General features: G+C 54.8%; 1 pseudogene; it reads left to right on the forward strand.

Annotated features, from left to right (window-relative positions):
- Nucleotides 1-6,189: 6,189 nt before the first annotated feature.
- On the forward strand, nt 6,190-8,443 carry LOC123857941 (glutamine synthetase-like; annotated as a pseudogene).
- The last annotated feature ends 3,727 nt before the right edge of the window (nt 8,444-12,170 follow it).

A 12,170-nucleotide genomic window follows, 5' to 3' on the forward strand; every position in this document is an offset into this window, starting at 1 on the left:
GCCCAGGCCCCTCACACTATGTTCCAGCTAGAGTGCCCTCAGCACTGGCCTGCCCCAAACTGCTCCCTCCTTTGGATTGCTCTCCTCTTGCCAAGATCCCCCACTTCTTGATGCTCAAGCAGCACCTTCACGGTGGAGTCTGGAGCACTAAGCTGAATGTGTGGCTCCCTTCTTTCATGGCCAGGGCTGTCTGTACCGGCTTCAGTTAGGGCACATCTCCCTGCGCTGGGGCCACCTGAGAACCTGGGGCCTCCCCTGGCCCCGGGAGCTTCTGGGCAGAACAGGGTCACCATCACCTGTCTGTGTATTGTCAGGACCCTGCCGGGGCGTGTCCCCCAGACAGCACTTGGTCAGCCAGCCTTTCCTGGGAACCATTAACTGCAGAGTGAACTGTGTTTGATCATGTTCATGCTATTGTTTACTGACCTTTTCTTATATTTGGGCCCTTTAGGCTGCTTCCAGTTTTTCTTCTTGGTGTAAATGGGCCTCCGTGTAAATTATTTTTATTTCCCATGGAGTCGTGTCTTTAGGACTAGTTACCAAAGTGATGTTACCAGGAGCAAGGTCCTGGTTAGTTTTCGTAGATTTTATTACATGTTGCCAGCTTCCCCCTGGGACAAGTCAAACCTGATGATGTGAGCATTGGTATCACCTTGGAGCTCAGTGAGTCCCCAGAGTTGGGCAGCCCCCGCTTCCCCCCCAGGGCATTTCTGGCCACCAAGATCCTGTTACCATCATGTGGACAAAAATTACAATATATTAGGCCATCTGGAAAGGCTTGATGTACTGCAGAGAGCACATGACATGGAATCCCTGCCACAACCCATGGGCCTGTCAAAAGCCCAGATGGAGCTCGGTGTGAAGGACACATCTGAGGTCACTATTTGCCATCTGATTGCATTGTCCTCCATCGCTAGGCCCGCAGATGTACAAGATTCGGAAAAATCTGGAAGTGAAAAATGGTGACAATTCCATCTATTGACTTGAGACTTTCTGTCCCTTGGGGAGAAGCTGCTATTTCAAGTCTGCTCGGGGGGACATCTAACACCGCCTTGTAGAGACAGAAGCATCCTCAGGCTCAGCCCAGCTCTGGCTCCCCTGTGAACCTGTCCAAGGGGGTCCCAGGGAGGTGCATTTGCTCAGCAGAGAAAAGAGCGGGTCCAGTTCAGATTGTGGAGCTGGGAGGGAGCAGGAAAGAGGAGAACAGCATGGGCAAGAGCTTGGAGGTGGGTAAGTTCGGGCTGGTGTTGGGAAGTGAGGTTCCTGGCGGGTCTGAGTAGACCCTTGTTCAGGGACAGTGGAATACCAAGGGGGTTACAAACAAGGGTGTTCATAACAGGGGCTTGAATGCCACACTATTTGCTTCTCCGTGTCCAGTTGATAATTTCTACACCAAAAATGGGAGGGATTCTCTACTTTTTTATAAGCTTGTATAGGATTCCTTTCAACAGGGTGCCCCTCGTGCCCCCACACCCAATAACTTGCATCTGCTGGGATTCAGTTCATGAAATATTGTCAGTATTAGCATGTTGTCAGATAACATATGGGCCACCTAGTGAAATTTGAATTTCAGACAAATAATGAATCATTTTTTTAGAATAAGTATGTCCTAAACATTGCATGGCATATGCTTATACTTTTAAAAGTGCTTGGTTTTCGTCTGAAATTCAGATCGAACCATGTGTCCTTGTGTTTTGGTTGCTAAATGTGGTAACCCTAATTTTGAGGGGTCTGGTTTGCTGGACAGCTGGTGGTGGAGGCTCTCCAGACTGGAGGCTGCCCCAGGAAAACCAGACAGGGCTGGCAAGGGGCAACTGGCAGGATGGTGGACATGGCCCCCCAAATGGGCTTCCGTCTCCTTCAGTCTCCCAGGGGCAGACGAAAAGTCTACTCTAAGCCCGTGGTGAAGCCTGCTGAGAAGCCGAAGCCAGAAGACCCTCAAGTCTCCAGGGAGCCAGGCTTAGAGGTGACAGGAAGCCCCAGGGCTTCCCAAGGCAGAGAGCAGGGGTGGCAGGAAGGGTGGCATGTCCTGGGCTGCCAGCCTCATGCTGTGCCGTCACCACGGCACCTTCTCTGCCAAAGCCGTCTTCTTCAAAGCAAGAGCTGGACTTGCAACCGGAACCCACCGTGACCTTCCTGTTCACCCTCCTGAGCACAGCGGAGCCCACTGAGTCCAAAGACCCTGAAGAGTAAGGCTGCAGGGGAGGGGGGCAGAGGGGGCTTCTCTCTGCTAAAATTCAGACCTGGGCCAGGACTCAGCCTGGCAGAGGGGAGACCCATGGACAGGCCCTGGGCCTTGGGCTGCCTCCCCCACCCCACCCCCCATGCTGCCCACCCCACCCTCCCCCAACCTCTAGACTCTCTGGTCCAACCCTCCCTGTGCACTCGTTCCAGGGACTTAGAGATCCAAGAGTGCCGGTTCCTGGACACGGAAGACTGGGGGCCCCAGCGGACCGCAAAGGAAATCAGCCATTTGCAGAATGATTGCATGAGGTGAGCTGGGCTGGGGCAGGTTGGGGCAGATAGGGTGACAGGGCTTTGCCCCACTGAGGTCAGGGCCTGGGGCTTGATGGCCGTGGGTGTGCACTTTTCCTTGGCCCTCCTCCTTTCCTCCTTCCCTTGCCTTCTCACCGTTCTGCTCTGAATGACGCCTTCACTGGCCATCAGGTCCCTTCCCTCCCAAGCATCAGTGTCCTCCCGTGTGGTCGGGACCTGCCCCACAGGCTTGGGGGCCACCGCTCTTTCCCATCAGTGGACTGCGTGCCCACACACCTGGTCTGCAAGCAGTCTATAGGCCGCCTGTAAGGGACCCGCCCCTTTTAATTGTCTGAGAACCTGATGGGGTAGTTTGGTCTGTGGAGCCGCAGGGGTGAGGGGTGGGGTCTGGTCTCTGGATGTCAGGCTCTGGAGTTTGGGTCTGTGTCATGCCATGGTCACTGGCCCCTGTGGTGATGCCAGGGTCAGAGATCTGCCTGGAGCCAGAGGTTAGGGGGTGGAGCAGCATGACAGAGTCCCTCGGGGCTGCACGTGGATCTGAGTGGTCAGCACTTTCGTTCATACCCAGAGCACTTAGGCAGGGCTGGTTCCAGGCTTGACCCTCTTGCTAGCCTGGAACCACACAGAATTCTGTCACGGTCCCCACTGCAGCCCAACAGCGTGGGATGGCTAGCCCGCACACTAGAGTGGCCTGCCCTTCTCTTGCTAAAGAAGAGCAAAAACACACGTCATCTCTGTCTGGGTCTCCTGCTGCCAGTCACTTGGGAAGAACAGTTCCCTCCCCCGCTGTGGCTTTGCCCCCACGAGACTGGGCTCCAATAAAACCCTGTTCCCAGGTGGCTGCTCCAGGTCACGCAGCTCAAGCAGGAGTTGTGTGTTGGGCCTGGAGGAAGCTGCTTAGGACAAGAGCCTGGGGGCTGAAGGGGTCTCTTTTAATTCTAGACTTTGGGAGTCACTGAGCACCATCCAAGCAGACAACCGGGCCCTGGGGGAGAAGCTGCAAAACCTGGTAAGGCCCTCAGCCCAGGACCCCCTTTCTTTGTGGTGCCTCCTCCTCCCTGCCTCCCAGCCCAGTGAGGGGGCCTCCAACAGTCCTGCCTGCGGTCGGTACCCACCTCTGGGCCCTGCAACCCTTTGTTCCAGCCGACCTTGTCATATGAGAGCCTAAGGAAGGAAGCAAAGGCCCTCCAGGAGGAGGTGAAGGCTGTCGCGGAGGGAGCCCATGCTGTCCAGGAGGATGCCCAGGCCTTCCCCAAGGATGCCCAGGCCTTCCCCGAGGATGCCCAGGCCTTCCCCGAGGATGGCCAGGCCTTTTCCGAGGATACCCAGGCCTTCCCCGAGGATGGCCAGGCCTTCTCCGAGGATGCCCAGGCCTTTTCCGAGGATGCCTAGGCCACCCAGGGGGTGGCGCTGTTCCAGGCGCACAGGCAGCCCCACTGTGGCCTGTGGGGAGGAAGGGCACGCCTTCCCCAGCTGCTCCCCCAGCTCCCTGTGCCTGTAGCAGCCCAGCTCCCAGAAGGCAGCAGTGTTCATCCTGTAGCCATCCTGTAGCCTGGGGCTCCCACCACCCACAGACACTGTCAGCTGTGGCTGGGCCCAAGGCTGGAGACTAGACACTTCCCCGGGAGGCCAGGGCAGCAGCTCCTCTCCAGGTCACAGTAATAAACTTCAGAGCTGAGCCGCCACTCGCCGCATGTTTGTGGGCCCGGGAAGTCAGGTAGCGTGGGAGGTCACCAACCCCAAAATGAGCTTGGTCCCTGGTTGGTGTCAGCCTCAAGGGCAGCGTCCCAGTGATAAGCACTGGGGTGGGACTGGAAGGGGGCCACGCCCCTCTCCCCCAAGGAGGGAGGCCCCTGGTCTAACTCCAAAGGGCAGGAAGAGACTAGGGAGGGGCGGTAAGAGCCACTAGCTGCCTTGGGACTTTGGATAAATCTCTTCCCCTTGGTAAGTCAAGTCAAGGGCAGGGGTGGGGACTGCTAGTGGGAGCTCCCCAAGGGTCCAACACCTAACACCTGACACTCCTGAGGCCTCATGCCCTTCCCCAATGGGACTCTTCCCGCCCTGGGCAGCAGCTGGCTGCCTGAGTTCCCAGCTGAAGCAGAGAGAGGAAGAGAGAGGTTGGGGGAGAGAGAATTCCCATACAATTACACAGGGAGCATGCTTCAGTTTTGTGAGGAAGATGATGGTGACAGCAAGATGACAGAACCAGTTTAAAGGAGGATATAAGAAATCAACATAGGAGAAAACAGAAGGAATCCTGAAATAAGATTGCTAAATTAGATAAAAATTGGTCAATATCCTATGGAACGATTTTTTTCAAAGCCCCATGTCCCTAAGGGTACTACTATGTCCTGGGCAGAAATCCCCCAGTCGGACACAGAAAGGACAGTGGCCATCTTTCTGCCCTCACACCCAGTGCAGGGGACAAGAGGTTGGAAATTCAGGCTTGCGGCTCCTCTTTGGACCCAGTTGGACTTCCACTAGACCTGGTGCCATCCTGCCTGGACCAAAAACTACCAACACATTCAACTGGTGAAGGTTTGATTTGGTCGTCCCTTCAGGCTGAGCAGAGCTGAGGGCGGATTCAGCAGCCCCGACGGGCAGGACTCCACCCTCCCGGCCTGGCTCCCGGAGTCCCCACCTCCCGCTTCCAGACCAGTTCTCCACCAGAGGGGCCCAGCTGTTACAAAGGGCCATCTTGCCATTTTCTCAAAGGGAATCAGCTGATCCTCAGACTGAGGGGGGATCGTCGGACCGATAGTGAAAGGGTTAAATCAATGGGCCCATTGGAGGACTTCTTTTTTTTCTTTTTTTTTTAAGATTTTATTTATTCATTTGAAACAGAGAGATACAGAGAGAGCATGAGCAGGGGGGAGGCAGAGGGAGAGGGAGAAGCAGACTCCCCGCCGAGCTAGGAGCCCAATGTGGGGCTCCATCCCAGGACCCCAGGATCATGACCCGAGCCGAAGGCAGACGCTCAACCATCTGAGCCACCCAGGCGCCCCTCGTTGAAGGACTTCTACCAACAAGGCACATTCGTCCCCGTGGTCCCATTTAAGCCTGCTTCATCTCTGCCTAGGAGAGCAAGCACGCGTGGCCACATGAATACTGCAGGAAACGGAGTCTCTTCCCTTTTGTCTCTAAAGCCCAGACCTGCTGACAGATGCCCCAGAGGCCCCAGCATCTTGCTGCCCCGAGCTCAGGCCCTGTAGCCAGTCCTGGGGACAGAGCATTCCCCAGGCCTGCTTCCCCGTCAGGAAGGCCCTGTCAAGGGGAGGTCCCACAGCAAAGTGGTGGGGGCCCCAGGGTGCTGCCAGGTCTTTTCTCACACACACACACACACACACACACACCTCCCCCAGAGCTGCTAGTCATAGCACGCTACGGCGTCGGTCCCAAGTGGTGCCTCTCTGTCATCAAGACACTGAAGCCCGGTCAGCAAATCAGCCTCCTGTGTCCCCCTGATCCCGGGTCTCTCGTGAGGGTCAGACCGGGCTGCCTCTCCCCCCGCCTCCGACACTGAGAGGTGGTGCAGCTTTGTGGACAGGGGGCCCTCCTCCTGCGCCCGGTGCCAGCCGGTGCAACCTCGACTGAGTAACCAACCGCGTGTGCTTCTCTCTCTGTAACACGGTGCCCACCTCAGAGGCCCTTCGGAGGACTAGTGACCTGGTGCGGGCTTGGTGAGTGGTCAGCATGCCAGTGAGTGTTGGCCATTAGCCGACTTCCAGTGGGTCTACCCATGCCCCCACCCCAGCCTCAGAGGCCCTGTGGAAGCAGGGTGGGTAAGCCACCCCTGCAGGCTCCCATAGCCTGCCCAGCCTAAAGGGGCTGCTCTCCCTGCCTGAGAGGGGGGCCCGACCCTGCAGCCCAGCAGCATCACCCTCTATCCCGGGGCATCATCTTCTGGAAACATCCCGCTCCAGAGGACTGTTAGATCCCGCATCACCACCTCAGGAGGGCATTCGTGTTATGCGGCCCCCCCCACCCCATGGCTGGCTCAGCAGCCCCGCTGGGGCTCATTCAGGTGGGGTCTGTTTCCCCGGGGTTCTGAGCCCACCTTTTGTATCCCTTGAGGTTGCCTCGACACTCCTTAAATCCCAGACAGCTGGAGTGTGAATGCCCGGTGTTGGGGAGCTGTGCTGGTTCAAGTCCGTTCTCATCCATCTGACAGGCATTTGCTGAGTGCTTCCGTGTGCCAGGCTCTGTCCTGGGCTCTGGGGATCCAGTGGCGAATGAAACAAAGACCCCTACCCCAGTAGGACCTCCATCCGAGGAGGGGAGACGAGAAACAAGGGGTAAGTCACATGGGGACAGATGCGATGAAGAAACCTGGAAAGAGAGAGGGAGGAGGAAGCCTGAGGGAGGTGAAGGAACGCAGCTTAGGTGGAGCAGCAGGGAAGGTCTCAGGGAGGACCTGAGGGAGGAGCCCCGAGGATGGCTGGGGGAACAGTGTTCCAGGAAGCCTGAGCAGCAGAGTGACGGTGAACTTGCCCTCCAGGAGCGAGGAAGAGTGAGCAGGCCGGGACCAGGGAAAGACAGTGGGATGGGCAGTGCTGAGGGCTGGCTTGAGGTTTGGGATCATACATTTAAAGCAAGATCAGTGGGGTCATGTGATTCTGCAGGCACATTCAGGGTCAGGGGTACAGGTGCAGGTGGGCGGAGAGTCAGGTTTTTTCCCCAGTGAAGGTGGCCAAGGCAGAGAGAACTGGGGGGCGGGGGGGTGGAGAGGCTTTGCAAGGGGCTGGGCTGGACGGAGGAGCAGGAAAGTGGGAAGAACTGGCACCACGGAATCGGGAGTCCTGGAGGGACCTGAGAACTCTTGCTATCAGTGGGACCGAGGAGCGAGGTGGGAAAAGAAAAGGAGATGCATTTGCTACCTTAAGTGGTTTCCATCAACACCACAATCCAACATGTTTAGGGAGGGCCCGAAGGTCCCTACCACTGTGGCATGCAAGCAGACGAAGCCTGAGGCAGGGGTATCCCGGGGGCTCTCTACTGGGGGCCTGCTTGGATGCCGGCATCAAGATCGCTGGGACAGGGGCGCCTGGGTAGCTCAGTCGTTAAGCGTCTGCCTTCGGCTCAGGTCATGATCCCAGGGTCCTGGGATCGAGCCCCGCATCGGGCTCCATGCTACGCGGGGAGCCTGCTTCTCCCTCTCCCACTCCCCTGCTTGTGTTCCCTCTCTCGCTGTCTCTCTCTCTGTCAAATAAATAAATAAAATCTTTAAAAAAAAGATCGCTGGGACAAATGCTGAGGTCATGGCCACCCAGTGGGAAGTCCAGACAGGACCCCGTGAGGGCATTGACATGGGAGATCATCTCTGGGTGGCCCATTTCATCTTGCTTCGTGTATGTGAAGACTTTGGAGTGATAGCAACCTTTGATCCTGAGCCCATTCCCGGGACCTGGGATGGTGCAGCCGGCCACACTTCAGCACCAAGGTCATGCGAGAGGAGAATGGTCGGAAGTACACTGAGGAGTCCACCGAGGAACTGAGCAAGGAGCAGCAGTATATCCCAGCCTACGATCCCGAAGGGGGCTTGGATACCGCCCGGCGCCTAACTGGATTCCATGAAACGTCCAACATCAACAACTTTTCCGCCTGCATGGCCAACTGTGGGGCCAGCATCCGCATTCCCCGGACTGTCAGCCAGGAGAAGAAGGGTTACCTTGGAGACTGGCATCCCTCTGCCAACTGTGACCCCTTTCCGGTGACAGAAGCCCTCATCCACGCATGTCTTCTCAGCGGAACTGGCGACAAACATTTCCCATACAAAAACGAAGTGGACTAGACTTGCAGCCATCAAACCCTTCCTCGTTCTCCATCCTGCCTCCATGTTTGCCCTCTCTCAACTGTCCTAATAGCTATAACTCAAAGGGCGGAATATCAAGATCTTTTTTTATTCCTCATGCCCAGGTAATATCTCTTGCTTTCTTCGGCCAGGATAGAGGGGTCAAGTTCTTTTTTTTTTTTTTAATATTAAGATTTATTTATTAGAGAGAGAGAGCATGAGAGCAAGGAGCCCGATGCGGGACTCGATCCCGGGACTCCAGGATCATGACCTGAGCCGAAGGCAGTCGCCCAACCAACTGAGCCACCCAGGCGCCCCAGAGGGGTCAAGTTCTTAATCTTTTTACATCCCTCCCTTTGCTCCCCTGTCACTGAAGCCGTCTGATACATTTGTGGGGAGGGGGTGGGGAGACATAACCACTGCTCCCATTTAATCAGGCGTGTTTGTCCAATAGGCGTAGCTCCCCAGACAGAGCACAGTTTGTGAAGGGAGGAGGAGGGCTCTTTCTTCAAGGTAGCTGAGTGTTGGGGTGGGGTTACTACTCTGGGGTCAGGTTAGGATTTCCCCTCTTGGTGGGAAGTTCCCCTTCATGTAAGGTTATAACCAACTTTCCATGAAAAGTGAGACTTAGGAGCCCCACATTGGGCTTTCTGCTCAGTAGGGAGCCTGCTTCTCCCTCTCCCTCTGTCTACTTGTGCTCTCTCTCCCTGTCAAATAAATAATAAAATCTTAAAAAAAAAAAAAAAAGTGAGACTTAGGAGAGAACCAAGCAGGAAAATGCCCCCCTCCCTCATACTCCTGGTGCAGTCCTTCCCTTCCCTGGGGTGAAATGGCCCTCACCTGAAGACAAGCGCAGCATAGGGATGGATTGACCTATCTTAGAAGAAAAAGCTCTTTTTTTTTTTTTTAAGATTTTATTTATTTATTTGACAGAGAGAGACACAGCGAGAGAGGCAACACAAGCAGGGGGAGTGGGAGAGGGAGAAGCAGGCCTCCCGCGGAGCAGGGAGCCCAATGCGGGGCTCGATCCCAGGACCTCGGGATCCTGACCTGAGCCCAAGGCAGCCACTTAACTGACTGAGCCACCCAGGCATCCTATGGCTTTGGTTTAAAAGACACACATGTACACACCGAGGTTTAGAAAGAAGAGTTGGCTGGTCAACTTGAGTGTGGTACTGATAAGGGGCTCTTGGGATTATTTTCTAGCATGTCACTAATGCAGGCAGGCCTTTTCATATATTAACATTTTTTAAAAAGCAAAAGAGAAGTTTAGATTTTAATCCTATCTATAAGGTTTCTGAGCCTTTGTCTTTGCAGAATTACTTGTTTGCTTCAACTGTCCCCTTCCCATCTCTGCTCTGTGAGGAGATGGGGACAGCCCTGGAGTCAGAACATTTGCCATTTTGTCCTGGTGTCTAGTCTCTGGGTGTGAGATTAGCCTTTCCTCTGTTAAGATTTCTGAGGAGTTACTTTTTCTTTTATAATAAAAAGCAAACCCCACCTTCATCCCTACCCCTTCCCTATGGTGTCTGGCTGTTTTTATGTTTATGTTGGCAGCCGCAGGCCAGCCGTGGTTTTCTCTTGCCACAACGACTTCTTTTTTTTTTTTTTTTAAGATTTTATTTATTTATTTATTTATTTGAGACAGAGAGAATGAGAGACAGAGAGCATGAGAGGGAGGAGGGCCAGAGGGAGAAGCAGACTCCCCGCCGAGCAGGGAGCCCGATGCGGGACTCGATCCCGGGACTCCAGGATCATGACCTGAGCCGAAGGCAGTCGCTCAACCGACTGAGCCACCCAGGCGCCCCTCCACAACGACTTCTAACTGCCACGTGCAATAGGTTCAGAGTTAGACGCTCCTCGGAGTAAACAAACTGTTAACTGCCCAGAGCAACTCTTCTAAATCAACCTAACATTTATAATATCTCTTCTGACTCGATTCTTTGTGTTTCTTTTTAAATCCCTATGTGCCTTTTCATTCTTTTCTTTCCTACCAAAAAGGGGGGATTTTTTTTTTTAAGTGACAAAGGAAGCTCAAGTTTACTTGTTCTAGGAATTTGGGGAAAAAACTATCTTGAGTCATGTTGCCAACCAGCTCTTCCCTGTACTTTGGGTGTTTGGAATCTCAGGATGAAGGCATATCCCGGCCCTAGGGTTTTGTAGTAGGGTACAAACCCCAACCCTCCCCTCCCTGTGCTCCAGACCTTGGCTTTGACTTATAATGCTATGACACTGTCTTAAAAAAATAATGTTCAGGGAGGGGTCACACCACCCACCGGGCCAAGATGGGGAAAGGAAAATTGACCAGGCTTCTGTCCAGTGCCTACAGCAGTGTAGACACCAGCTGACCCCAACAGCCTGAGCTGGAGTTCTCAGATGTCACGCACAGATGTCACACTCTTGTCCACGTATCCTGTCTGGAACAGCCCGTGTTCAAGGGGCTAAATCCTTCCGGGCGCGGGTGGTGTAGGACATGGGGCTGGGGCCTCATGGTGTCATTACCGCGTCCATTCTTCAGCTTATCAGCCGATCTTGATGTCCCTCCCACTGCCTGCCTCCCTCCTGTGTCCTCAGGAATGCATGTGCTCCCTGCACAGACGCGCTTCCGATAAGATCCAACGTCATATCCCGAGTACTGATAATCACCAGGCCAAAAGCTGTGGCTTCCTGGTGTGCCTCCCTGAAGTCACGGATCACGCTAGACCCCGTCTATAGTCCTCCCATGCGAACATGCAGATCCTCCCGACCAGCAGCACATGGGGAGATGGACATGGGAGGGTGAGGGGCAGGTGGTGCCCATGAGACAGGGTTGTGAGCAGGAAGGGGGCTGCTCTGAGAGTGGGCCGTGGAATCGCGCGCGTGCGTGAGCGCGCACACACACACACACACACCCACAGTGTACCACAGCCTAGCTCCCCCAGCTCTTCAGGCATCTTTGGGACAATCAGTGGCTGCAGCCTGGCTGGGCCAAGGCCCAAGGCAGGATAGGCCATGGCGGGGGGGGGGGGGGGGGGGGGTAGGAGGAGTCACAGCCCCAGGGACCTCCCCAACCCTGCCTGGCTCCCTGAGGCCTGGAAGAGGCTCAGTATTTGTACTGAGTATTTGGTGTCCTCCTCTCCCTCTCCCTGTGCACGTGCTGGGCCATTTGCGTGGACCGTCTGCCCCTCGCCTTCTCTGCGTGCTGAATGCCTTCTCAACCTTGGAAGATCCCCTCAAATGTTCCCTCTTAGACAGAATTCCTCATCCTCCCCACTGGAAACACACTGGTCCTCCCTTTATAGGGGCACTTATCACAAGGTAGCCAAAAGCCGCCTGTCTCCCTGCTAGACTTGAATCCCTGGGTCTCCCAGGACTTGGATCTGTGTACCTTTTCCTCCTCAGGGCCTAGCATGGGTCTTACACAGAGCCAAATGAATGAATGAAGCTTGCAGGTATTAGTGAAGGAGTGAATAAACGAATGGATAGATGGGTGGGTAGATAGCTGGGTGGATAGATGGATGAATAGATGAACTGATAGATCGATGAATGGATGGATGGAAGAGTAGGTGGTTGGGTGGATAGGAGGGTGGGTGGATAAATAGGTAGAAGGATGAATGAACAGATGAATGGATTCCAGATAAGGTCAGGGAAAGGAGGAGGAAGTCACCTTGCCAAGGAAGAATGGGCTTCCCTGTCTCTGACCTCTAGAACGGCCTCCCTCTCTAAGAGTTCCATGTCCTCCCATAAGCTGGGTCCCCTGCAGGATACATACAGAGCATTCTTCTGGATCCCCTTTCTTCCTTTAACCCCAAGCTTGCATTTTAGGGATCCAGATGAAGCAGGAGTGGCTAAAATTTACTGAGCTCCCACTATGTGCCAGACCCTGATTAGATATTTCGATAGA

Source organism: Mirounga angustirostris, unplaced genomic scaffold (genome assembly GCF_029215605.1).
Source record: "Mirounga angustirostris isolate CCGP_5_RB_7025 unplaced genomic scaffold, mMirAng1.0.hap1 SCAF_13, whole genome shotgun sequence".
Lineage (NCBI taxonomy): Eukaryota > Metazoa > Chordata > Mammalia > Carnivora > Phocidae > Mirounga > Mirounga angustirostris.